Source organism: Callorhinus ursinus, unplaced genomic scaffold, assembly GCF_003265705.2.
Source record: "Callorhinus ursinus isolate GAN/ISIS: 27379988/994484 unplaced genomic scaffold, GSC_fseal_2.0 scaffold92, whole genome shotgun sequence".
NCBI lineage: Eukaryota > Metazoa > Chordata > Mammalia > Carnivora > Otariidae > Callorhinus > Callorhinus ursinus.
Window position 1 is genome coordinate 1,824,814 of NW_027397154.1, and position 26,161 is coordinate 1,850,974.

Here is a 26,161-nt window from a genome sequence, read left to right on the forward strand (position 1 = left end):
CCAGCACCTGGCCAAGGGGGTGAGGAAGGAGAGGACGGTGTTCCACCGGGGGCGGTCACAGCAGCCCCCAGCAAGAGGGCCGGAGGGCAGGGCTGGAAGCAGCAGTTTGTCCCTTCCTGGGGCGCGAAGCAATGTCAGCAGCGGATCTTGGGAGCGGACGCAGCAGAGAATCCGGAGAAGAAAGGAGCGGCTCTGTCTACGGGGCCCAGCCCTGCCGGGCGTGCACCTGTCCCAGGCCGGCCCGCAGTCGCCCAGGCGGCACTCTGTGGCAGAGTCCGAAGGGGAGGGCTGAGCAGCACCCGCTGTCCCGCCCGCTGCAGAGTCTGCAGGCCACAGGCCTCACCGTCTGCGCCGCATCCCACGTCTGTCTGTCTCCGAAGATGTGGCCTGTGAGGTAGCGCTGTGGATCTGACCCATGGGCCGAGCCGATGCAGGAGGATGAGACCACAACCGGGACCAGCCCCCGTCACCAGGCTCACCCCAGGAAGGCCCCGTGAGAAGGCCCCGAGGCCCACGCCTCGGTGGTGTGCGTGGCCCAGAAGAAGAGGGTCCGAGGGACGACGCTGGCCACCAGCAGCCCCGCCTCCCCACCGGCACTGCGGATGGCAGCCAGCTTAGGGCTCGGAAGCACTCCCTCAGGAGCAGCACAGGGTAGGAGCCTCTGGGGAAGAGCAGGGAAGAGAGAGGGGATCGAATGTGGCAGGAGAGTCACCCTGAGCAGGAGGGCCAGGCCCCAGCCCTGGCAGAGACAGTGACAAGTGCCTTGGGGATCGCCACACAGAGCAAGAAAGCAGGGTGCTGGGGGCAGAGGGCCGGGAGGAGGCACAGGGCTCAGTGGGAGAAAACGAGACACGCGGGGCCTGGGGGAGAGGCATGGGCAGAGCCCTCACTGGGGGGCTCTGAGCCGGCTGCCGTGACTTGTGGGCCTCTAAACGATGCAGATGTGCACTCTCTGTGACCCAGGACACATCTCTCAGCCCCAGTCACCGCCCCCTGGGTTTAAGCCCTGGCCGGATCTCCCCTGGCACTCCGCTGGGCGGGTGGGGGCATCACAGGCCGGCACTGGGCAGAAAGGGGGACAGATTGGCCTCACAGCCCAGGTCTGATGGAGGACTTCCTGAACACTTTGTCCCCCCCTCCCCGGTACCATCCGTGCCCCACTTGCCAGGGACCGAGCCACGTCCACAGTGGCCTTCAGTGGCTTCGCTACATCTCTGCATACCTCATTTCCACGGGAACCACGCAGAGGGCTGCCCTCCACGTCTGGGTCTCACACGATCGCTGGGAGCTTCAGGAGTGAGCTGTGCATGAGCTAGAAAGCAGATGCCGGAGTCCTGGAGGTGCCTGGGCCATCGCGGGACCACCACACCCCTACCCCCCACAGGCCTCGGCCCTGCCCTCAGAGGTAGAAGACCATGGGTGGTCAAACTGTTCCTTCCATGTCACAGCCTGCAGACCCTCGGCTGGGTGCAGAGGGTTTGCTGGACGGGTTTTCTGTAATGCAGAAGGCACCCTGGCAGAACCGAGCCCTCCTACACGGAGGGGTCAACACCGACCGGAAGGGTGCTGGGGGAGGGAGAGCAGGAGTTGCAAAGACGCGTCCCGGGAACGTGGCAGCTCAGGATCTCACTGTGGTTTGGCAAGTCCTTGACCAGAAGCTTTCTCCAACACCTAGAACAAGAAAAGGCCTCCCTCAGGAATGACGGCAGTCATTGATTCATCCACGGGGTCACTCCAAGTGGATTTGGAGATAGCACCTGTGCTGAGCCAGGGCTGAGCTGACTCCGGGGGCTCCCACCCACTTGCCCCTTTCTTGTCAGGATCCTGAGCCAAACCAAGAAAGTGCATCCGGAAACAGGGAGGTGGGGAGGGCAGCCGCCGCCGGGGGGCTCCCCCAGGACTGACAGTCACATCAGTCCAGGACTGCTTGGCCTGGGAGGTGTGCAGTCCCCTCTCACAGGGAGGAAGAGGGACGACGGTTATGCTGGAGGCCAGGCTGATGGAGAGAGAGGTCTGGTGCCCTGCCAGCTTCCTCGCTGCCCTGGACGGAGAACCCCCACGTATCTGCCCACCGACGCTGCCGACACAGCAATCCCACCCTAAATCCGTAGACACCTTCCTTCTCTCCAGATGGACGGTCCACACCCACTGCTCTCTCCCCGAACTCAGTCGATACCCTCAGATCCCGCACGCAGGTGTCCAGCCCTCATCCATCTCTGGGACCGCACCAGGACGCTAAGACGCGCACACACACAGCGTGACCGCCACAGAGCAGCTTTCTCCAGCTGAGTCAGGCCACACTGCCCCTCCACCCAGTTACCTCCAGCAAGGCCACCAGCAAGCCAAGCCAGAAATCCCTTGCAAACCAGGTGCTCCTGTACTTCTCTCTGCCCACAGCGCCCTCCCCAACTGGGGCCACGGCAACAGCATCTGGAGACTTCCCTGCTGCCATAGAACCTCCACGGGCCCCACAGTGCCACCCCACAGACAACACGGTCTCTTACAAACCAAACTCAGATCCCATTATTCCCCAGAGTAACACCTTCCAACAACTTCCCACTGTGCTTACACATAAAACCCAAAGTCGCCACTTGGACTCCCCAAGGCCACTGTGATCTGACCCTCCATCCACAGCTGTCCCCTGTGCCTGCCCTGCCCTGCACCTGCTGTGCCACATCGGGGCAAATGTAGGTGCTCCCCCTGTCTGGAATGTTCTGGAATGTTCTTCCCCTGCTCTTCACAGGGTTAACTCTGACATATCATCCAGACCTCAGCAGAGATAACCTCTTCCCACGAAGATGCTGCCCTTAGAGTCGTCTGAAGAAGTGACAACCCACCCCCCATCACATCGCCTTATCCTAATTCTGTCTGGTACTTGCTATCTGGCGTTTTCTTACTTATTTACTGGTTTACTGTGTGTCTCTTCCCACAGGAACACAAGCACCTCGAGAATACGAGTCATGTCTGTCTTCTGACAATTACCCTGATTGCTGAGGGAGGGAGCCCCACGGCCCTGAACACTGTCATGTGTGCTGGGCTCTCGGACACAGAGAGCAGGGAAGGATGAGAAATGACCTGGGGCCAGTTCTCCAGCCTCTGAGCGGGGTTTCCTCTCCTGTAGCACGAGTCCCACCGGAGTTGATGTGCGGGTTTGGCAGGCTAGCTTGTTTGGGACAGGACGTGCCGTAGGCGCTTAGCACGTGGAAGCACGTTCTGGGGTCAGTCCTGGCCCAGAGCTGACGGGCTCCTTCGGGCTGAGCTCGTCACCCGGGCGGGACGGGGGACTTGCCCAAGTACACCCGCTGTGGTCGCCAGACCCGTTCATGTAGCAGGGCAGGCAGAGCAGGGCTTGCAGAGGGAGAACCTGCGCACACCAGCGAGCCCCAGATGCAACCTCGGTGCCTGCCGCCCTGCCCCAAGCCACCACCTCCAGCCACGAGCAGAAGTGTCCCGAGACGGTTCCAAATACCGGCCCAAGAGCCAACAGGCAGCCCTGACTTAAAGCTAAAAATTATCAATACAGAAACATTTAAAACCATTTTTGGTCTAATTATTATTCCCTAATGACTTAAGGGATAAATATAACAATCCCATTTTGACAGTTTGCAAAATTAAGTTTAGAAGAAACTCTGCACGATTATCATCCAACCAGCATAGCAGGCACATCAGCCCGGATAAAACTCAGGGCTCGGGCTGTGCTCCTCACACGAGGCGGCCCCTGGAAGCTGCCAAGACCGGGACGCCCCCTCACCAGCTCCAGCCCGGCCCATTTCGATTCCGTTCTACGGCTGCTAATGGCACCGTGACGCTCACGCCCGGGCCTCGACCGCCGCTGGTGGTCTCCTTACTGTGTCTGGGGCATTTCCACCAGCTGGTCAGGTGTGCGGAGAGGCGCCCCGCTCCGGAGACACTGCTGAGGCTGAGCCGTGCACGAGAAGACACGGGACACAGAAGTTAGCGTCCAGAAAGCTCTGGGGTGGAGAGGTGTCCATCCCGTCCCGACACAGCCCAGGGAGAAACCCTCCCGCCAGTCTGGGCAGGGATGCAGCCTCACACAACACGGAGCACAGCGGCGGCCTCCCTGCAGCCCCTGAGTCCCCGGACTGCCAGGCACAGGCCTGGCGCTGGTCACTCTTGAGGCCCGTGTGCCCTTGGGGACTGCACGTGAGGCCACCTGAAGGGCACGTCCTGGTGGAAATTTCACATTTACAGCAGTGACCCTCAACCTCTCCCTGTCAGCCAGGTAAGGCTCGCACATGACCGAGATGCCAGACACAGGCCTCGTTTGTCCTCAGGGAGCCCACACTGAGTCGCTCCACAAACGTGTGTGTCCCAGACGCTGCAGCACAAAGAGCTATGATGTCGGGGGGCCACAGGACGATGGAGAAACACAAGGCAAGGAGAGGGGGCCGGGGGCGCCCCCGGGGGCAGGGGGTGACAGCAGAAAACATACCTGAATGAAGGGAGGAGGCAAACCCCATACACGTGGGGGAAGAGCCTCCGGGCTGACACAGCAGGTGCAGAGGCCTCCGGTTGGGGAGACCGGTCTTCCTGCTTCTGCGTGGCCCCGACTCCATTCTTCAGGGCGGCTTTGAACCCGGGTGGCTGGGTGCTGAGTACACAGTGGCACATCCACAGGGCAGAACACAACCAGATCCACCCGGGGCCACGGAGGGGGACCGCCTGATGGCTGCGAACACACAGCCTTCTGCGCAGCTGAAACGCTCCATGTGTGGCTGGTGACCATGCGTCCACCTGTCACGATGGGTTCAGTTTACTCCACGTAAAGAATACTTCAATTAATGTACTTATGTATCTTATGTATTTAGTGGTTCGGTAGGGTTGATTTTTTATGCGAATTGGTTAGACCTGGTCATGTGTCCCTGCCAAACCTTCCAGTGCTCCCATTTCGACGTAACTATGGAAAAGCCAAATGCCGCCGAGTCACTACATGTCATGAAAACAAAAAAGTTTTAATATTTATAAAGTTGTGCTTATGATTATTTTTATTCTTATGTGACCTTCTCCAGGAACTGACTGCTTTTTTCTTCCTCCACCCACTTGGGTTTCCTGCGATCTCTGGCAGCACCTCCCTGATCCGTTCACTTTTCTCCATGCAGACATCACTCCAGCATCTCACCCACCCTGCTCCGTCCAGGACTGATGCTGCCCGAGCCCTCACTCTGGGGCTTACTGGCTCATGTTATTGGAGCACATCTCTCCATCGCTTTTTGAGAACAAGTATGTGGGTCACACATTCTTTGAGACCCTACCTTTCTGAACAAGTCCTAATTTTACCTTTATTCTAGAGTAATTTAAGAATAGATTTGAGTTTGGACATGATGTCATGCAAAATTCAATGATACTCCCCAGTACCATACCCATTAATGTGGATTCTCTCTCTGAGGCTGTAGCAAATATTCTAAAATATTTCCATACTATGTCTTGGCATAGGTTTTCATTTTCCCATTTATTAGCTTGGGTACTTGCCGACTGCTTTCAATCTGAAAACTCATATCCATCCCTTCTAGGAAACTTGGGTCCTTGCTCGGTATTTCCTACCCCGTGCTAACCTGCACTCTTCCTGAATGTGCACGCTGCCCACGGAAGCTGATCCTTTCATTTTACCTTTTCTCTTCTCTACAATAATTCTACTACAAAATATTTCAATTGATACATCCCCTCCCCAAAAAGCAATAATAAAACTTGACAAAATTGTCAAAAACCACCATCTTAGGATTCTGGAGGTTGACCAGAAGCATACAGCACGACACCCGGCCCCTTCAGATGACAGCCGCAGCAGGTGGGCAAAGCCCTGAAAACCAGCAGCTTTGGGGCAGACGGTGGAGAAGCCTCACGAGCCCATGTGGTCGGAACCAGCCTGTGCCTCGGAGACCAGCAGAGGGGAGGGTGGACTCAGCCACCTGAGGACGCAATGAGGCTCTCACACCTCCTGCTCTATGGTGAAATGCCTATTCCCAGCTCCTACCCAAACTTCTGGCAGGTTGTTTCCTTTTCTCGTTGATTTCCAGTTTTTATTTTGCTTGTTTTTAAAAATCATTCTAGATCTTAATCCAGCGGCTGAAGAACAGTTTGGTAAAGGGCGAGAATAAATACTTGAGGCTTTGCAAGCTTACGGTCTCTGCGGTGCTACTGCTCAGCAGTGGAGACGGTGTGTGAATGGGTGAGACTGTTTTCCAATAAAGCTTTATCTGTAGACATTGAAATTTGAATTTCATATACTTTTCATGTGTCATAAAATAATATTCTTTTGAAAAATTTCTCCCTAACCATTAAAAAATGTAAAAACCATTCTTAGAAATTTCTACTCTGGGAAGATGGTATAAATGGACCTTTTCTTATTCCTTCTGCTAAAAACCTGGATATTAAATATAAATCAAACATAAGACAACTATGACCTTGGGACCAAGAGACAACATGGTGATGAATTCCCTGGGTTTTCTTCTCGCCTCCTATATCCCAGACTTAGAATTGAAGAACCCACAAGCACCAACAGGCACAGACAAAAAAAAAAAAACAACAACAAAAGCCTGCTCTCTCCAGCCAAAGGGCTGGAAATGGGGGCAGCCTCACATGGCAGAAAACTTTTTTTAAAAAAAAAGATTTATTTAGGCGCACCTGGGTTGCTCAGTTGGTTAAGCGACTGCCTTCGGCTCAGGTCATGATCCCAGAGTCCTGGGATGGAGCCCCGCATCGGGCTCCCTGCTCAGCGGGAAGCCTGCTTCTCCCTCTCCCACTCCCCCTGCTTGTGTTCCCTCTCTCGCTGTGTCTTTCTCTGTCAAATTAATAAATAAAATCTTTTAAAAATATATTTATTTATTTATTAGAGGGGGAAGGGCCAGAGGGAGAAGGAGAAAATCTAAGCAGACTCTACCCTGAGGATGGAGTCCAATGTGGGGCTTGATCCCACAACCCTGAGATCATGACCTGAGCTGAAATCAAGAGTCAGATGCTTTACTGACTTGAGCCACCCAGGTGCCCCCTGACAAACATTTTAAAGCAAGCATGATAAAATACTTCAACAAACAATTACAAATACTCTTTAAAAAAATGAAAAAATAAAAACCCTCAGGAAAGAAACAAAGTCTCAGGGGAAAAAGGTATAAAAAATGGGGAAATTGGAATTGAAAAATACAATAACTGAAATTTTTTAAAAAAATAGATAACAACAGAATTGAGGAGACAGGAAATAACCAGTGACTAGAAGAGAGAACACTGAAATTATATATATAATCTGAATAGCCGAAAGATTTCTAAAACCTACACCTTCAGAAAGCTGTGTGAACCCAGAGCAGCATAAATTCAAAGAAATCCATGCCAAAACACATCATCATTAAACTTCTGAAAACCAAGGACCAAGAAAAAATCTTGAAAGTGAAATGACACCATATATAAGAAAAACGATTTGAATGACAGTGGATTTCTCATCAGAAACCATGGAGGCCAGAAGAAAGTGACATACTATTTCTCAAGTGCTAAAAGAAAAGATCTGTATACCTAGTAAAAATATCCTTCAGGAATGAAGGGGAAATTAAGACATTCTCAAATGAAGGAAAAATAAGAATTTGTCATCAGCAGACCTACCCTAAAAAAACAGGCCAAAGGAAGTCCTCTAAATGAAGAGGAAATGATAAAAGAAGGAACCTTGAAACATCAGGAAATAAGAAAGAACATGGTAAGAAAAAATATGGGTAAATACAATAAGTTTTCCTTCCCTTGAGTTTTCTGAATTATATTTGACAGTTGAAACAAAAACTATAGGGCACCTGGATGGCTCAGTCATTAGACGTCTGCCTTCAGCTCAGGTCATGATCCCGGGGTCCTGGGATTGAGTCCCACGTCGTCGGGCTCGCTGCTCCGCAGGGAGCCTGCTTCTCCCTCTCGCACTCCCCCTGCTTGTGTTCCTGCTCTTGCTGTCTCTCTCTCTGTCAAATAAATAAATAAAATCTTAAAAAAAAAAAAAAGAAACAAAAACTATAACACTTTCTGTTATGGTTCGAAATGATATGGTTCGATAATGAACACAGAGGAGATTTTTAAGACAATTACATTATAAGCAAGGAGAGTAAAGGGAAGTAAGGTTTCTATACTTCACTCAAGTGAATAAGTCAACAAACATAGACTATGATAAGTTAAGTATAAATAATGTAACATTTTCAGTTTTAAGATTTAAAAACACTACAGATAAATCAAAATTGAATTATAAAAAAAAGTCCACATGAACTATAGGAAAATAGAGAAATAAAACAGAAAATAAAATGTGGACTTGAACTCTAACATATCAATGATTATGTTAAATGTAAATGGTCTAAAAAAATACCAATTTAAAGACACAGATTGTCCATGTGGATTAAAAAACATGATCCAAACTAGTTTAAGAAGACTGGCTGAAGCTCTGCCCACACAATCTGTGGGCGGAAAAGCACCACTTCCTACCGGAGAGGATGATGATGAAGTCCCAGATCTTGTGGAGAATTTTGATGAAGCTTCCAAGAATGAAGCAAACTGAATTGAGTCAACTTCTGAAGAAGATAAAACTTGAAGTTACTAGGAGCTGCTATTTTATATTATGACTGCTTTTTAAAATTTTGTTCATGGATCTGATAAAATCTAGATCTCTAATATTTTTAAGCCCAAGTCCCTTGGACACTGCAGCTCTTCTCAGTTTTTACTTATACACAATTCATTCTTTGCAGCTAATTAAGCTGAAGAAGCCTGGGAATAAAGTTTGAAACAAGGTTAATAAAGTTCTTTACCTAGGGAAAAAAAAAATGACCCAACTATATGATGTCTACAAAAAGCTCCCTTCAAATATAATGATATATTTTAAAGTAAAAAGTAAAAAGATAGGAAAATAAAATAAGATGATAGGAAAAGATATGTCATGCAAATATTACACAAAGGAAAGAAAACATAGCTATATTAATATCAGATAAAACAGACCTCAAAGTAGAATCACTAAAAAAATCACAGAGAGGGATACTATATAATTATAAAAGATCACTCCACCAAGAACACACAGCAATCCTAAATGTGTACACACCAAACAAGAGAGCTTCAAAATATATGATGCAAAAACTAATCGAATTGAAAGAAGAAATACACAAATCCACAATTATAATTGCAGATTTCAACACCCCTCTCTCAACAACCGACAGAACAACTAGACAGAACATCAGTAAGGATACAGAACATCAGTAAGGATACAGAACTCAACAATACTATTAACCAACATGATCCAATCAACATGTATAGGACACTGACCAACAGCAGAATACATATCTTTTCTTTCTTATTTATTTATTTATTTTTAAAGATTTTATTTATTTATTTGACAGAGACACAGCTAGAGAGGGAACACAAGCAGGGGGAGTGGGAGAGAGAGAAGCAGGCTTCCCGCGGAGCAGGGAGCCTGGCACGGGGCTCGATCCCAGGACCCTGGGATCATGACCTGAGCCCAAGGCAGACCCTTAACGACTGAGCCACCCAGGCGCCCCAATACATATCTTTTCAAGCGCCCACAGAACATAAACCAAGAAGGCTAAACCCTGGGCTGTGAAATAAGTCTCAATAAATGTAAAAGTATTTAAGTCACATACAGTATACTGTCTGCCACAATAGAATTAAATCAGAAATCAATAGCAGAAACTATATGGAAATCTCCAAATATTTGGAAACTAAGTAACACACTTCAGAATAACCCACAGAATGAAGAAGTCATAAGGAAAACTAGAAAATATTTTGAACTGAATGAAAATGAAAACACAACACAAAATAAAAAGCAATATCAACATGTATGGGATACAGGTAAAGCATCACCTAAAGAGAAATTTATAGCATTAAAAGCCTATATTAGGAAATAAGGAAGCTTAGAAATTAATGACCTCAGCTTTGACACTAAAGGAGAAACAAAAGAAGAAAAGCAAATGAAACCCAAAGAAAACAGAACAAAGTAACTAATTAAGAAAAGCAGAGATCAATGGAAATGAAAACAGAAAAACAATAGAGAAAATCAATGAAACAAAGAACTGGCTCTTTGTAGGGATCAACAAAATTAATAAACATCCAGCAAGACTGGATGAAAAGAAAAAGAGAGGACACAAATTACCAATATCAGGAACAAAACAGGATGGATGTCACTGCAGGCACCGCAGACGCCTGAAGAATAATGAGGGAATACTAAGAACAACTCTACACATAACTACAAGCACCAATGTCAAGTCAGACAATTTAGCAAGATGTACCCCTTCCTCAAGGACTCACAACCACCACATCTCACCAGTCTGAAATCGATCATTAGAATAGCCCCTTAACTATTAAAGAAATTGAACTCATAATTAAAAGCCTTCCAAAAAAGAAATACCCAAGCCCAGATAATTTTACTAGAGAATTCTACTGAACACAATCAAAGAAAAATTAACATCAGTTCTACAGAGTCTCTTCTCAGTGGAGGAAACATTTCCTCCAATTCATTTTAGGTAAGTAGTTATCACCGTAATACTAAAACCAAAGACAGTACAAAACAAAAAAAAACTACAGACCAATATCCTTCATGAAAAAAATGCAAAAATCCTTAAAAAGCCTTAGAAATTAGAAATCCTTAACCAATAGAATTTAGCAATATATAAAAATAATTATACACCATGACCAAGTGGAGTTTATTTCAGGAATACAAAGCAGGTTCAATATTTGAAAAAGCAATCATTATAATCCACCATATTAACCAGCTAAAGAAGAAAAACCACATGATCATATCACCCAATACAGAAAAAGCACTTGACAAAATTCAACATCTGTCATAGGTTGAATTATGTCCCCCCAAAAGGATATGTTGCAGTCTTAACCCCCAGGCACATCAAAATGTGACCTTGCTTGGAAACAGGGTCTTGACAGAGGTGGTCAGGTTAAAATGAAGCCACTAGGGTGGGTCCTAATCCCATATGACTATGTCCTTATGAAAAAAGGAAAGTTGGACGGAGAGACAGAGGAAAGTGACCTGAAGACAGAGAGGATTCCACGTGGAAACAAGACTGGAATGATGCCCCACAAGCAAAGAACACTGAAGGCTGCTAACAGGTGGCTGAGAGCCAAGGAGAGGTGAAGAATGACTCCCCCACAGGCTTCAGAGGGAACTTGGACTTGCTGACACCTTGATTTTGGACTTATAGCCTCCAGAACCATGAGATAAATTTCTGTTGTTCTAAGCCATCCAGTTTGTGGGGTTTTTTTTTTAATATTTATTTATTTGAGTGAGAGACAGAGAGATAGAAAGTGCATGCAAGAGAGAGCATGGGGGGGAGCAGAGGGAGAAGCAGGTTCCCCACTGAGCAGGGAGCCCGATGCGGGGCTCCATCCCAGGACCCTGGGGTCATGACCTGAGCCGAAGGCAGACGCTTAACGACTGAGCCACCCAGGCGCCCCCCATTCATGATTTAAAAACAAAACAAAACAAAACAACTCTCCGAAAAACAAGAACAGAAAAGAACTTCTGCAACTTGATAAAGAACACCAACAAAAACTACGGGTGACGCTATATTTCGTTGTGAGAGTGCCCGCCATCCTGAGAAAATGAAAAAAGAACGCCCACGCTCACTGCTCTAATTCAACACAGAGCTGCACATGTGAGCCAGGAGTAAGGCAAGAAAATAACAGAAGGCTGATGGATCAGAAAGGAAAACATAAAACTGGTCCTATTTACAAATTATGTGATTGTCAACATAGAAAAACTGACACACAGGGGCACCTGGGTGGCACGGTCGGTTGAGCGTCCAACTCTTGATTTCCGCTCAAGTCATGATCGCAGGGTCATGAGATCGAGTCCCATGGTGGGCTCCGTGCTCAGTGGGGAGTCTGCTTCTCTCCTCCTCCCTCTGCCCCTCATGGCCCCCCCAAAATAAATAAACAAATCTTTAAAAAAAAAAAGAAGAAGAAGAAAAGGAAAGAAAAATTGACATACAGGTTTAAAACAATTCCTGTCAAAATCCCAGCCACATTTTTGTAGGCATAGGCCAGGTTATTCCAAAAATTTATAGGCAAAGGAACCAGAAGAGCTAAAACAATTTTGAAAAAGAAAAATAAAGTGAGAGCAGTCAGTCCTCCCAATTTCAATACTTTTCAAACAACCACAGCAACCAAGACTCTGTGATTTTGCTGAAGGTGCAGATCCATAGATCAGTGCAACGAACTGAGAATATGCAGAAACAAATCTACACAAACGTGCCCAATGGATTCTTGATAAAGCTGTGAAAGCAATTTAATGGAGGAAATACAATCTTTTCAACAAATGGTGCTAGAGCAATTAGACATCTATAGGCCAAAGCAAGAAAGAGTTCGGGAAGGAAGGAAGGAGGGGAGGGAGGGAGGGAGGAAGGAACTCACCCTAAGTTTCACAGCTTATACAAAAATTAACTCAAAATGGATTGTGGGCTTAAAAAATGTAAAACAATATAGCTTTTAGAAAAAAAAATAACAGAATCTTAGGGATCTAGGGCTGGCCAAAATATCTTAGTCTTGACAATGAAAGCACCATTCATAATAGAAAAAACTGATAAATTGGACTTTATTACAATTAAAAACTTTTGTCTGTAAAAGAAACAAACAAACCCTGTTAAGAGGATGAAAAATGAGCTACAGAGTGGGACAAAAATATCTGCAAACCACATATCCAGCAAAGAACTAGTATCCAGAATATATAAAGAGCTCTCAAAACTCAACAACAACAGAAAACAATCCAATTAGAAAGTGGGCAAAAGAAACAAAGAGCTACTTTGTTGGAGAGGACACTCAGTACAGATGGCAGATAAGCACAGGAAAAGACGTGCAACACCATTAGTATCAGGGAAATGCGATGAAAAGCACAATATGATATCACTACACACCAATAAAACGCAGTGACAAGTGACAGCACCAGTGCTGGAGGACGCAGCCCTCAGACGTTCCCAGCAGGGACCGAAAACCCCACAGCCACTCTGAACACAGTTCGTCTGTTCCTTAGAAAAGTACACCTGCCACGACCTTCCACTCAGCAACTACAGTTCCAGGCATTCATAGCACAGAAACAGACTCTCCGTGAACGTTTATAGCAACTGTATTTGTAATAGCCCGAAACTGGAAACCCTCCAGACGTCCCTCGTCCCTCGGCGGGGGCCTGGCTACAAACTGCAGTCCGCCCCTACCAGGGACTGCGACTCGGCATTCAACAGGAATAATCGTTGCTTTTGCAACAACTGGGATCACTCTCCAAAAAATGATGCTGAGTGAAAAGAGCCAGTCCCGAAAGGTTACATCCGTATTATGTCATTGACATAACATTCTTGATGTCACAATATTATACAAATGGAGAACGGATTAGTTGTTGCCAGGGGTCAAGGTGGGGAAGGGGACCAGAGGGAAGAGGGTGTGTGTATAGAAAGTAACCTCGGCAGGAGGCTTCATCTTCACTGTACCCGGGGTGATACTGTTTCGAAAGATGTTACCACCGGAAAAACTCTTGGGAAAGAGTACACTGGATATCTCTGTACTATTTCTCTTCTTTTTTTTTTTTAAGATTTTATTTATTTGACAGAGAGAGACACAGCGGGAGAGGGAACACAAGCAGGGGAGAGGAAGAGGGAGAAGCAGGCTTCCCGCGGAGCAGGGATCCCAGGACCCTGGGACCACGACCTGAGCTGAAGGCAGACGCTTCACCGACTGAGCCACCCAGGCGCCCCTCTCTGTACTATTTCTTATAACTGCATGTGAATCTACCATTATCTCCCCCCCCAAAAAAAAGTTTACCTAAAAGAAAAAAAAAGCCTTCTTAGCTTGCTAGCCATATGAGAACAGGCAGTGGGCTTGACTTGAACCACCAGCCGGCATTCACAGACCTCCTTCCCCATCCTCTGTTGGTTATATTATTGCAAATGTGTGCTCCCGGCTTTGGGCTTGAATTTATCTTCCTTCATATTATCTTTCAAATGATAAGCTCTTAATTTTAATTCACGCATCTTTTCCTTTTCAATGAACTCTTTATGCCTTAACAAATCTCATCCTACTCTGAGGCCACAGATATTCTTCTACATAATTTTCTAAAAGTTTTAGAGTTTTGTTTTTCATATTAAGTCTCTAGGCAATCTAGCTTATTTTTGTGCCAGAGGTAATGTAGGATGTAATTTCTTATTTTTCTACTTGAATATGCAATTGTCCGTTCAGTAACTGATGTGTTCCCCCATTCACCAGAGACTCACAACTCCTCAAGAGTAAAAAGTAGTTTGCATTTGCATGAGCCCCTTCTGGGCTCTCTATTGTAGTTTATTGGTCCAACTGTCTATTCTAGGCTAATACCACGTCTTCTTCTTGTAGGGCAAGGCCTCCCATCTTCCTTTTCAGGAAGAAGTGTTTTTTTTGTTTTGTTTTTTTAAGATGAGAGAGAGAGAGCAAGAGAGCACGAGCAGGGGGAGTGGCAGAGGGAGAAGCAGACTCCCCGCTGAGCAGCGAGCCCCAATGCCGGGCTCCATCCCAGGACCCTGGGATCATGACCTGAGCTGAAGGCAGACGCTTAAGGACTGAGCCACCCAGGCGCCCCTCACATTGGTTTTGAAAACAATACACTGTAAGAAATATGCATATTTCTTTTGAGTTTCCAAATTTATTATGTTGTATTACATTTTACCAGCTGGATCTACAGTTAGGATCTCTTTTTTTGTCCTTTTTTCTTGATTAGTCACACAGTTTTTTCTATTTCATTCATCTCTTTAAAGAATGAAGCTGTGGCTTTATTGATCTCTTCTATTGTAGCTTTGTTCCTCATGCTTCCCCCACCCCCTTGGCTTTGTGGAGGTATAACTAGCATGTGACTACAGTTCTATGTAGAAAATTTTAAATTTTAGAAAACTTTGCTTTTAAAATTTGTGCCTGTTCTCTACTTAGTTTATTTTTACTTTTTTTTTTTTTAGATTTTATTTATTCATTTGACAGAGAGAGACACAGCGAGAGAGGGAACACAAGCAGGGGGGGTGGGAGAGGGAGAAGCAGGCTTCCCGCGGAGCAGGGAGCCCGATGCGGGGCTCGATCCCTGGACCCTGGGATCATGACCTGAGCTGAAGGCAGATGCTTAACTGACTGAGCCACCCAGGCGCCCCGGGTTTATTTTTACTTTTTAACTACTTCTTTAGTCCACTCTTAGCTTCTGAACTTTCAGCCTGTCTTTCTGCGCACCCAAGCATTCAGTGCCGGGCATATCCCTGGCAGTCCTGCTCAGACTCTGACCCACAACCCCAGAAGGCAAGGATTCTCCTTGTTGCTCAGTTCTCAGTTTTACATTTCTGTCATGATTTCTTCTTTGACCCATGTGTTGTTGACCTACGGATGTGTTTTTCCAAATGTATGGCGATTTGTGTTCATCTTGCGATTACTTTCTTCTCACGTCAAGGCATCTGGAGTGGTCCTGGGAAAGCACGTCCGTCCCCCACGGGAGGCAGGCCAGCCCCGCCACACTGGTGCCTGGTGCCTGACTACAGCATGTTAGAACCTCCTCTCCCACCCCCAACCTGGACACGACGTAGGAAGTAGCCATCTCTGGCACAGGCTGACCACAGCACACAGAGGGCAACGTGTCTGAGGAAAGGGAAGTGCGCTAGGGGAGCGCCTCATTCAGGCTGGCCTGTTGCCGGGGGGCACTTTTCCAAACCGCAGAAAAGGGAAGCAGAGTGAGCAGCTAGTGGCCCTCTCTCTGGGCAGAAGGGACAGAGATAAGGGTTTGGGTGCCAGGAATCTGTGGGACGGTACCAGACAGGAAGGAGCCACAGAAAGTCCCAGAAGTCTAGGGGCTCACCTCAGGTCCTTGGCCGAACCCCGAACGGCCCCTGTCCAGGGCATGTCCTGAGAGGTCCTGCAGGGGAGTGCTGCTGTCGTGCTGGGGACACAAGGCAGTTCCAATCCAGCCAGAGTGTGGAGACCTTGGTAAGCACCCCAAGATCCTCCCCTGAGAGCCTAGAAGCCCAAGCCAGGTCAGTGTGGACGAGCGGGCAAGCCGTGGCCAGGCACAGGCCAAGACCACGTGGCAAGGCCGTGTGAATGTCTTCAGGAGCTCAGAGGGCAGCTTCAGACCCGGCAGACCTAGTGAGGTAAAGGAGTCAAGGGCGTTTGAACTAAGGCGGTTGCAACGGCAGCACCCGAGCTAACAAGCTCCTGACCAGCTCTTCTGACGCTGCTCCAGTCTGAGAGGGAGAGGGCCGAGGAGCACGGGGTGGGGGTGGGGGGGGCATCCCACAGACCGGCCGCGGTGCCGGTGACGGGGCTGAGACACAACCAGGGGGACGGGAAGCTGGCCCCGGGGAAGGCAAAGGTGGCAAAGGGGACAGTGGTCTACAAGGTAAGGGCGGGCCATCCACAGGGACACTGAATGTGAGCGGCCACGGGCAAGAGCCACAGGGAGGCCGAAGTGGAGGTTGTCAGGGAAAGAGATGGCACACGGGGAGGCAGCAGCTGTGACCAGACAGGCCGGTGAGCCCACCGTGCCAAGCGCCAGAGTTTAAAGAGAAAGGGAGAAAAACAGTTTGGAAGTCACGGGGGCCCGGCCTACAGTCGTCCCGTGGGGCTTCCCAGCGGCCCCTCGGCGCCAGCCCGCACTCTCCCCGGCTGGCCAACAGGCCCCACGATCCACCTGGGCGCCTATTAGTAAAGCTCCTCCTTCCAGGCTCCTTGCGTTTAAGACCATGAGTCGCAGCTCCCCCAGCAGCACACAGCCGCGGGCCCCGCTTCTGAGAGCACCTTTCGCGAGGACAGAGGCCCTTGTCCAGACCCGCCTTCTTCCTGCCTGGACCCTGAGACCCTCCTGGAGTCCCCACACCAGCCTTGGACTCCTACCTCCTCAACTCTGCCTCCGACGCAGACCGCAGACTGCTAAGGGGTTTAGGTCGCCCTGCGATTTCCCTGCAGACACAGCCCAGCCGGGGTCTCCCACTCTCGGGGTCCTCCACTCTCGGGGTCCTCCGCCACCGGTTCACCTCCACCTGCTATGAACAGGCCCGCCTCACCTGAGGGGAGCTGCCGGGGCTTGGTGGGGGGGGGGCTCCCGGGCTCTGAACGCACAGGCAGCCCCCCCCACCCCCCACACACCCCACTTCCCACACCTCCTGTTCCGGCACTGTGGGTCTTCCTGCCGGGAAAGACCAGATTTAACTCACACCAGCAGCCAGGGTGAGGCCACTCAGTTAGTGCTTGCTACATTAAACAAGTAAAAACCTGATTTCAACAGCCCACGGTGAAAAAGCCCCAGCCAACTGCCCAATGACACTTCTTGTCCTTGCCCAGAAGATAGGCTTCCCTTTATGGGAAAATCCCATTTTCTGTACCCGACCTGGTTCCTGACTGTGAAAGGTCATCCAAGCTCCCTCATTTCCACCCGAGCCACCGCTTCTCCACGCGGGACCAGACTACGCAGGGATGAAAGAGCGGAAAACAGAGTCCACCAAGCTCTGAAGAGGGAGCCCACAGCACAGAGAGGCCACAAGACCTACCAGCAGCTCCCGGGGCCTCTCGGCCACGTCAGCGGTCCTCTTGGGAGAACTCTGGTTCGAATTCACATCAGCTTCTGTCTGTGGAAGGGCTCCCTGTTCGGCTCCTAGACAGCGAGTGCCACTTTCTGCGGGGGCCCAGATCTACAAACGCAAAGCTCCGAGGGAAGGCGGGAGGCCAGCTCCGAGCTCTGGGGAGAACAGAGCCGCAGGGGGGCACCGGCCAGGGCTGCAGCCACGGGATCGCCCCCCCACCCCCTTCGGTGGCAGCGCGGGCGGCAGAGGGGGCCGTCCAGGGACAGGAGCGAGCCGCAGTGACGTCCAGATCCCAGCCGCCCTGGGCCACTGGTGATCAGGAGACAGCCCCTGACCCTGTTGTGGATCCCATGTGGCTACGGCTCTGGCCTTCTTTCATACCACTCTCCCCAAAAATTCAAAGCACTTTTACTGCTCTGAAAACGAGAAAGGGCAACTGTGAATGGGTACAATTTTCAGGGGCAACCAAGGCTGAGGGAGGTCCTGGCAGAAAAGAGAGCAAGGACCTCCCCCAAAATAAACCCAAAAAGTCTCTGGACTTCTGAACCGAGGCTGTGCAGACTGGACAGCATTTGCTGCCGAGCAGAGGCGGCTTCCCAAGGACCCCCTGCCAAGCTGCAGAGGGTGAGGCTGGGGGACGGGCTGAGCTGGCCTGCGGCATCAGCACATCAGCACAATGGACAAAGGGGGCAGGAGGTGCTTCCCAGGGAAAGAAAGGAAGAGCCGCACAGCCGTCGGCAGCCGCTCTGGAGTTTGTGGACGCGGAGGGGGCTGACGTCCTTCAGAAGGCCCCGAAATGCCTCCTGCCGCAGCAGGGGGTTAAAAGAGAAAAAGACAAAACTTACAACCAGTTCCCAAGGTTTCAGATCCTCAGCCAGCTAATCTGTAATCAACTGGACACGCGCTTAATAAGAATTTACGTGTGCACGGTGTGGCCAGCACAGACCCACAAAAGAACCGAGCCTGGCCTTCCCTGGGGGGCTCCAGACAGGACACGCAGGCCACCACAGGGCTGACGGGCCAGGAGGAGGCAGTGCGCCAGGCTGACCCAGATTTGGAGGGAGAGGAGATGTCAGGACAGGCTCCCAGGAGGAGGCGGCTTGTAACGCAGGAGGAGCGCGGGCTGCGTGCCTTTCATCTCTCCGTGGGTGGGAGGCTGGCTTTAACCTGAGTTAAAAGGCGGCCTTCCCTCAGCTGCCTCCCTGCACACACACAGGCCTTCCGCGGAGTGTCACTGCACCGCAGGCCCAAACTCCCCCGGGCCTGGCACCCGGGAGCCGGCGGCTCGGCTCAGCGGGGACACACACAGGCGGCCTCCTGTGCTCCAGCGGGAAGAGGTGAAGGGAGGGGAGGAAAGGACGCAGGACACTGCCTCCGGCCAGGCTGCCCTCCCCACATCCCCGCTGCGCCCCTCGCCCCTCACCGCCCACAGCGGGCCTGGCCTCCGCTGCCCAGGGCACTGGCCCCCTGCCCGCTGGACTCTCCCCCAGGCTGCCTGCGTCCCCGGGCACCCGATCCCCCCGCTTCCCACTCTGCACACACCACCCTCCCTGCTTTGACATAATGTCTGCACCGCCCTGATGCCCTTTGAGGCTACACCCTATTTTTCCTCTTTTGTGCCAAACTTGTAGAAAGGGCTGTCTCCGCCTAGTGGCCCATTTCCTTTCGGCCCACTCCCTCCTGAGTCCAGCTTCTGTTCCTGCCCTCCCGAAACGTCTTTCCCGAAGGTCGAAGGTCAGAGGCTTTTCCTGGACCTCCTCTCAGCTCCACTTCTACCTCCCTTAGCTCCCGACCAGCACATTACAGTTGTAGATTTCCCAACCGTGATGAAAACCAATTTTCCCTAGAAAATTCCATTTTAGAAAAATGTATATTTACACCATCTTCTTTTTTTTTAAAGATTTATTTATTTATTTGAGAGAGCGAGAAAGTACATGAGAGGGGGGAGGGTCAGAGGGAAAGGCAGACCCCCCGCCGAGCAAGGAGCCCCATGAGCAAGGAGCCCCATGCGGGACTCGATCCCGGGACTCCAGGATCACGACCTGAGCCGAAGGCAGCCGCTTAACCAACTGAGCCACCCGGGTGCCCCATACACCATCCTCTTTTAAAAGCAGCTTTTACCAATCCAAACTCACTTTGCTGGCTTTAGAAAATAGAAATGCATGATATAGAACTCATTTTTCTCAGTCTTCATGTTTATATTAAGTTTAAATTCAAAATTTCTAATTTGCTTTACTTTTAAATATTTAATGTTTATTACACCCAAATTTACAAGATGCCAAGCAACAAGCAACTCGTGAGAGCAAGCAATATGTGCCTAGCATTCACAATTTATAAAACATGTTCACATCCCCTATGCCGTTTGATCTTTAAAACCACCCTGTGTGGTGCACATTATTATTGCCCTTTCCCAAAAGCATAAAGACCAGAGAGGTTAAGTGACTTCTCTCAGATTCCATAGCAAATGTAGAGCAGGATTTGAAAGCAGAGCTCCTAACTTCAAATCTTACATTCTTTTCGTTGTATCATGCAAAATCACAGCTTTCTTTTGTTCAGGTTTTACCATGATTAAATAAAACTGGAAACTAATATTTTTATTTCTTCTATAGCAAGTGTCAGGAAACCACAGCCTGGGGCCAAATCCTACCCCCCGCCTTTTCATAATAAAGTTTTATTGAAACAGAGTCACATGCATTCACTTACTTACTGTCTATGGTAAGTGGTACAGTGTCAGATGCGAATATTTGCAGGAGACCTACGGCCTGCAAAGCACAAAATATTTACTATCTGACCTTTCATGGAAAAAGTTTGTCAGACCGTGTTCTGTAGCCACGGTTCTCACTTCTGGCTACAAATGAGATTCAGCTAAAGAGTTACTTTTTCTTTCCTTTTCAAAACTACCAGTGCAATGGCTGGCCCGTCCCAGATGGACAAAAGCAGAGTCTCTGGGGCTGGTCTTGAAGGATCAATATTTTTTAAAAGCTCCCCAGATGATTTTACTTTATTTATTTATTTATTTATTTTAAGATTTTATTTATTTGACAGAGAGAGACACAGTGAGAGAGGGAACGAACACAAGCAGCAGGGGTGGGAGAGGGAGAAGCAGGCTTCCCGTTGAGCAGGAAGCCCGATGCAGGGCTCGATCCCAGGACCCCGGGATCATGACCTGAGCTGAAGGCAGATGCTTAACGACTGAGCCACCCAGGTGCCCCTCCCCAGATGATTTTAATATGCAGCCAAGGTCAAATGCTACTGTTCCATGGTATCATGTAGATTCAGGAAACACTGGTTTCCAGGAAATGTGCTTGAGGGAGGGAGGAGAGAAGAACCACCATCAGCACTACACACGCCCCCAAAAGAAACGCCGCCAACATCTTTCCATCTGTGGGACTCCAACCAATGTTGTCAGTGAGGTCAGCCTATCAGCAGATGCTGTTCACATTGACAAGAACACTAGGAACTCCTAAAATCAGAAGGCATGCCCCAACTGTGACATTTTTTCTACCCTGCAGTTTAAAAAAAAATTGGGGGCACCTGGGTGACTCAGTCAGTTGGATGTCTGCCTTCGGCTCAGGTCATGGTCCCAGGGTCCTTGAATCGAGCCCCGCATCAGGCTCCCTGCTCTGTGGGGAGTCTGCTTCTCCCTCTGTTGCTCCCCCTGCTTGTGTTCCCTCTCTCGCTCTCTCTCAAATAAATAAATTAAAAATCTTAAAGAAAAAAATTTTAAATAAAATATTTTTGATTGAGGGGCACCTGGGTGTCTCGGTCAATTAAGCGTTCCTCTTGATTTCAGCTCAGGTCGTGATCTCAGGGTCATGAGATTGAGCCCCATATCAGGCTCTGAGCTCAGCAGGGAATCTGCTTGGGATTCTCTCCCTCTGTTCCTCTCCCCACTCATGCATGAGCGCGTGCTCTCTCTCTCTCTCCAATAAAAATAAATAAGATCTTTAAAAAAATGTTGATTGATTATAGATTTGACAGGAGACTTGGTACATTAAGCTAAAATTGCCTCATGTCCCGTAGGCAACCTTTTACATCTCATTTTAAATAATGAAAATACCTTATTAGAATTTTTTAGTTATAAAAGCACTAAATGTTTATTATAGAAATACAGAAAATATGGGGGCGCCTGGGAGGCTGAGTCAGTTAAGCATCTGACTCTTGATTTTGGCTGCGGTCGTGACCTCGGCATCGTGGGATCCAGCCCCGGGTCGTGGGGCTCCGCACTCAGAGGGGAGTCTGCTTAAGATGCTCTGTCTCCGGGGCGCCTGGGTGGCTCAGTCGTGAAGCGTCTGCCTTCGGCTCAGGTCATGATCCCGGGGTCCTGGGATCGAGCCCCGCATCGGGCTCCCTGCTCGGCGGGAAGCCTGCTTCTCCCTCTCCCACTCCCCCTGCTTGTGCTCACTCTCTCTCTGTCTCTCTCTGTCAAATAAATAAATAAATAAAACCTTTAAAATTAAAAAAAAAAGAAAATGCAAATCAGCCATGAGATCCTACTTCGTATTCAGTAGATGGTTATAACAAAAAGACAGACAACAACAGGTTCTGGTGAGAAGTGGAGAAACCAAACCCTGCGGGCTGCGGAAATGCCAAACAGCGCGGCTGCCGTGGGAAACAGTGCAGAGGACAGTTGTCACAGGCCCACGAGGCCACGGCTCCATGCACGCTCGCGCCAACCCTCGCACACCCTGTTCAGGGCAACACTGGTCATAAGAGCCAGGAAACGGGAATGACACAAATGCCTGTGAAGTGACGAATGGATAAACGCACTGTGGTGTACCCGCCCCGTGGGGTTCCGCCGTGAAAAGGCACGGGGTGCGGGGACATGCCATGACACGGATGAGCCCCGAGAACACTACGCAAGGGAAGGGCAGGAAATGCCACAAGCTGATCTCACTTCTAGGAAGTTCTGGAGTAGGCGAACGCAGAGATGGGAAGGGGGTGAGCAGTTGCCAGAGGCCGGGGGGTAGGGGGGAAGGACGGGCAGGGGCACACAGGGCTGATTTTGGAGGTGATGAGCGTGCTCTGGGCTTCGCGGTCCTGGCTACACGCCCTCCTGGATACACTTAAAACCGTGGAACTTTACATTTTAGGACAGTGACTCTACTCTTATGGTCTGTGAAGTGACTTCAATTTTAAAAAAGAAATGTTAAAACAATGAAAAAAGGCCCGCTGCTGTGAGCCATCCATCGCCCCTTGCTCTGATCGCAGATGTCGCCTTCTACCAGGAGCCGTGAACTGTCCCCGCTAATCTGTCCGTCCGCAAAGCAGTGAAGTCTCGCCCACTTCACAGCCCTTGACCGGGCAGTGATGTTATAATCAGAAACTTCTCTTTAACACCCTACTTCTCTGGGGCTCCTGGCCGGCTCGGTCGGTGGAGCGTCGCACTCCTGATCTTGGGGCTGGGAGTCCAAGCCCCATGTTGGGTGTAGAGATTATTAAAATAAATAAATAAAATAACATAATGCGGCTGCTCTGTGTTCGTAAGTCGACGGCAAGCACTGTGGGGAAGGCTCCTGTAAGGGGACAAAGACCAAAGGTCCCCTAGGCCACATGGAGGAAGGCAAGGCCAAGCAAGCCCCAGGAACCAGGCCTGGCAACTGGACCCCCGGAGGGGCCCCGACCCAGACGCTGCAGATGCCACAGGGGCTCCTGTCCCACCTTACTGTCAAGTGACAGGTGGGACAGCCCACCAAGAAGGGAGGGCAGTCAGCCCCAGCACCCGATCAGGGGCCAGGTGTCCCCCCCAACCCGCCCCTTTGATTGACTACAAGTTCACTGATCAGGTCAAAATGAATTACTTCATGCTCTGTGCCCCGATGCCATTTTCTTCTCTCTTTGTCAGATAAAAACGTGATAGGTCCATCTTTTATTATGGCAAGTTATTTACACATCTTCTTGGTTATGTGGTTTGGTGTTTGGGGGCAACGGGACACGCATTCAGCTCTTGGCTGAGGATTCAACCTCCAGCTGCCTCATCCCAAGACGGAGACACCAGCCCCCCCCCGGGGCTGTTACAGGAATTTAACACCACCACACTACCGCAGCATTTGGCCTATTTCCTGGAGCATGCCTGATAATGAAAATACGGTATGTGGCACAGAAGGAATAAGGTACAACTGGGCAGAGAAAGTGGAGTTTGACTGCTTGGCAACGGGGCACCAAGACCAGCAAACTCTTGACAAATGTTTGGCCTGCAGCCAGGGCCCCACAAAGGTTAGTTCCTCTCATCCTACATCCCACTGTGAGCTTGGGGGCAAGAACTAGGTTATTTGTCTTAAGCATGCTGAGCCCCAAGCACATTATTTTGCATAACATACAAAATACAAATGTTCAAAAAAAGAAAAAAAAAAAGCTAGGGGCAGATTAACTCAGTAGATGACACTTCCGTTTTCCATTCTTCTTTATTTCAGATGCAATTATTACAAATTTCAAGTTCTCGTGTTGCTCTGTAATTATTTCAGGTTCGATGCTCTGGCCCCCCTCCACAGACAAGAAGATTCTGGGGGTCAAACACCACTGCTTACACTCCACTCTCTAAGCACACAGCCAACTGACTGAACTGATTCATTTCAAAATGAGACGGTGCGGTGTTTTGGCTGAAACGCACCCCTCCCTATGACCCGAAGCCTGGCAGTTGTACCCCAACAAGGCCCCTCCCCCAGGTTTACGTGGGACGGGGAGGAGGGACAAAGCTCGCAGGACACAGGACCTTCTGCACCCAAACCGGCCAAGCCCACGGCAGACCTCGAAGGATTCGTCAGCCTCACCACCAACCAGCAACAGTGTGCAGAGTCATCATTCTAAAATATCTTTTAAAACTGGTAAAATTAAGTTACTGGCAAGTTAATAATAAGTCATATGGGAAACAAGCAAAGATAAGTGGCTGTTCACGGGGTGAAGAACCTCAGAGCTATGACGTGGAAGATCGCCAACATACACTTCTCTCTTTTCCTGGATCCTAAGAAGAGAAACAGCGTACAGAGGGGTAAGTTTAGGGGCTTCAGAGAGGTCAGAGCATGTGATAAGTGACACATTTTCTTCAGTGGGAACACCCCCCAAACATTCCTCCCCTGTGAACAGTAAATGCTTATGCCGTGCTCAACCATTTGGCAAACACCTGGCCGTGTCCTGGGAGCAACCCAGTGCTAAGCGTCGGGGTGAATGCCACTGCCTTCCAGGTGGGAGGGCTGGGGATCGGAGCACACCAGCAATCCAGTGCCCTCGGGGACGTCTTAGTGACGTGGGCAAAAAAGGCAGAAGAAAAGTGATCAGATTTCCTTACGCCCTGCAGCCCACTGACGCGTCCCTGAAACAGGCAGAGTGACCTTCCTCCAGGGACTCAGCTGCCTCGATGTTAATACTTTGCTGAGGGCAAAAGGCCACCTAAGCCTGAACTGCCCGCCCCGTCAGGATCCTTTAAGTCTACTTCAACATCTAAAAATTCCTTTGGAGGGGTCCTGGGAGTGGTTAAGCGACTGCCTTCGGCTCAGGTCATGATTCTGGAGTCCCGGGATCGAGTCCCGCATCGGGCTCCCTGCTCGGCGGGGAGCCTGCTTCTCCCTCTGACCCTCCCCCCCTCATTCTCTCTCTCTCAAATAAATAAATACAATCTTTAAAAATAAAAAAAAAATTCCTTTGGAAACTTCCTTTATCTCTACCCCCAAGATAACCTGTTGACAATCATCCCCAAGCATGCGGCCCACCGATACACATCCGAAGGGTCTCATGACTCAGGTTTTATTAGACAGTAACAAATGACCTTCTCCCAACAACAGCTAGCTCCCCTCAAGGTCCTGGAAACCTTGTTTCCAAAATTCCTTAGAGCCGGACTAACCCCCTCCCAACGTGCAAGCATATAATCAGCGACTCCTCATGACCCCGGTGCAGCTCTTTCTGCCCACGGGTCCTGTTCCTGACCTTTTTGCACAAAAGACGTCTCAAGAATTCTTCCTTGGCCGTCAGCTTCGAACCCTCACGTCTTTCCTACATCAGAAGGAAGGGTTTCAGGGCCATAGGGTGTTTGGGAGCTAACGTGAAGCTGAGGAGAGAAGGAAGGGTGCAGGGCAGGAGGCTGAAGACGACCCAGGCGGAGGGACGGCACCGCAAACCTGGTGCGCGGAGCTGCGTGCTGCCTGTGGGCCGCGGTGAGCCAGGAGGCAGGAAAGGCCCTCGGGCTGAGCCAGGAAGTCCTGGGGAGCGCCCCATCGAGCTCACAGTGTGTTCTGCGGGCGCTCAAGGGTTTCAACCAGGGAGGTGACATCAGCCCCTCGGGGCTTGAGGAAGAAGGCTCCAGCGTGGCGCAGGGTGACAGGGGAGGAAGGAGGGAGGAATACAGGAGAAGCATGGATCCAGGAGCAGGTGCCCAGTGGCGGGGGTCTGTGCTGTGGCAGGGGCGCGGGCGAATCCAGCACACAGCTGACGGGGGCACGGGCAGCAGCTGGGCAGGCCCCACGTTTCAGGCCTGAACAGAACGGAGCACAGGGATCCAGACGACACAGACTGAGGGTCCTGGCACCCACCGACCCCCAGGCTGACTCACCGGAGACCCCTGCCCCTCCAACACTGCATTCTTCCCGAGCACGTCACCAGAGGGTGCGAAGTCATGC

The 26,161-nt window shown here is 49.8% G+C and overlaps 1 long non-coding RNA gene across 2 annotated transcripts in view; it reads right to left on the reverse strand.

Moving 5' to 3' along the window:
- Nucleotides 1–243: 243 nt before the first annotated feature.
- The window catches only part of LOC141371738 (uncharacterized), a 32,152-nt gene continuing 6,234 nt past the window's right edge, over nt 244–26,161 (reverse strand). The window contains exons 1-3 of one of the 2 annotated variants that reach the window (XR_012376917.1): nt 4,454–4,716; nt 1,223–1,671; nt 244–661 (exon numbers count right to left, since the gene is read on the reverse strand). This is a non-coding gene — a long non-coding RNA (uncharacterized lncRNA). Of the gene's footprint in view, nt 662–1,222; nt 1,672–4,453; nt 4,717–26,161 lie in introns of those variants that run through there. The other variant, XR_012376916.1, reaches the window with a different exon arrangement.